The sequence below is a fragment of the Berghia stephanieae genome, chromosome 6 (assembly GCF_034508935.2).
Source record: "Berghia stephanieae isolate SIO BIC M18660-M18661 chromosome 6, UCSD_Bste_1.3, whole genome shotgun sequence".
NCBI classification, from domain to species: Eukaryota; Metazoa; Mollusca; class Gastropoda; order Nudibranchia; family Aeolidiidae; genus Berghia; species Berghia stephanieae.
The window spans coordinates 17,595,991-17,597,579 of NC_088365.1; the positions used below are offsets into that span (position 1 = coordinate 17,595,991).

Here is a 1,589-nt window from a genome sequence, read left to right on the forward strand (position 1 = left end):
CCATGTGATTAGCCCTGTCCTCGCCCCTACTGTGCGTGCTTGAATGCCCAGGGTAAAAAAAAGGAGACAGAATTTATTTCAAAAGCCCGTTTTACATTTTTTTGAAATATTTCGGTCTTGATTCTACACCTGTAAACACGCAGTTTATTTAACAACTAGTGTCTTGTTGTATCGTGTTGTTTTACGGATTCAATAGAACTAACCGTCAGTGGTTATTCTTATCATTCTCCAAGCCAATTTTGGATTATCATATTTTCATCATTTCTTTGGATTATAATCTACAAGCCATCCCTTCGTTCGTGATTTAATTCGAATTATTGGATTATTTCATCATCTAGTCTACGAAGATGTCATCACCCCTTTACGTCGTTTGTGTGTTATCTCTGGCGTCACTGACTGCCCTGGTGACGTCACAGGATGTTGCTAATTCCGGCCAAGTGGAGTTGAAATGGGGCATTGCCGACGGATCGGCCGTCGTTGGACGTCTCATGGAGCTGCACATTCCTAGCGATGCCTTCTCTGGGAAAGTTATATCATATAAGGTAAGAGCCTTGTGATGATTTGTTGATAACGTAATAGAAAGAATGTAGTTGATCCTTTTTGTTATATTCGGTCATTTGGTTTTTCTCTGAAAACTCGGACAATATACGCGTATCGTTTTAAAATTTAGTCTTCTTCCTCTTCTTATTTCCCCTCATGATGTCTTTATGGTTGAAGGTCAACAAGATGCAGGAACGCTGTGGTCTTCCCAAGCTCTTGCTGAGACCCATTTAGAGCTTCGACTTTAGTGTGGTCCTCTCAGGCCAAATGGTCGCCATTTGCTCATTGTACTTTATACTGTCCTGAAGAACATGTGTGGCATCCTGTTCCCCTTTCCACATTCACAAACGTCTGTTTCTCCAATCGTAAATGCTTTGAACATGCGGAGACGGAGACGATTATGTCTGCAGCGAAGTCTGAAAATGGCAACCTGATATTGTCTTTTGAGATGCCATATGGAGTCACTCTTCATATATTCCGGGTGCATCCTGTCCACAAGGATTCGGCCCTGGTCTAGACAAGGGACCCGATCTCTCTCACAAACTCCATACTTGTCTTTTTCCTGAGGCTGCTCTGCTCTCAATCCAGACAGGGTGTCGGAGATCTCATTTCCTACGATGCCACAACGATCTGTATTTAGTCTAATAATTTAGACAAACGCACAGCAATTGTGTAGCGCATTCCTCTCTTATGGGGGCCGTGTCGACACGTGTTTAAATATATTAAATATTAATTTATTCCGGTTTTGTATTTACACCAAAAAAAAAAAAAAAAAAAAAAAAAAAAAAAAAAAAAAACCAACAAAGAAAGAAAGAAAGAAAGAAAGATCGGTGGTTCAGATTTTATATCTTTATCATTGCTATTGTCTTTTGAAAGCGGGTTTTCTTGTTTATGTTTTTCAATGTGAATATCTATGTCTATTTAAGATCATTTAAGAGATTAATCATTCTATGAGCTATGAGAAGAAAAAGTCGTTCATTTAACAATATTGTTATTCTCTCGTCGTTAATATTATTTTTTTTCGTAGCTTCTCAATTCAAGATTGTATC

At 38.8% G+C, this 1,589-nt stretch overlaps 1 long non-coding RNA gene across 4 annotated transcripts in view; it reads left to right on the top strand.

The window, feature by feature from the left end:
- Positions 1-1,365, top strand: part of LOC144974584 (uncharacterized) — a 141,442-nt gene extending 140,077 nt beyond the window's left edge. For 3 of the 4 annotated variants that reach the window (XR_013645772.1, XR_013645774.1, XR_013645775.1), the window contains one exon: positions 1-1,359. This exon is cut by the window's left edge and continues 1,436 nt beyond it. This is a non-coding gene — a long non-coding RNA (uncharacterized LOC144974584). The other variant, XR_013645773.1, reaches the window with a different exon arrangement.
- The last annotated feature ends 224 nt before the right edge of the window (positions 1,366-1,589 follow it).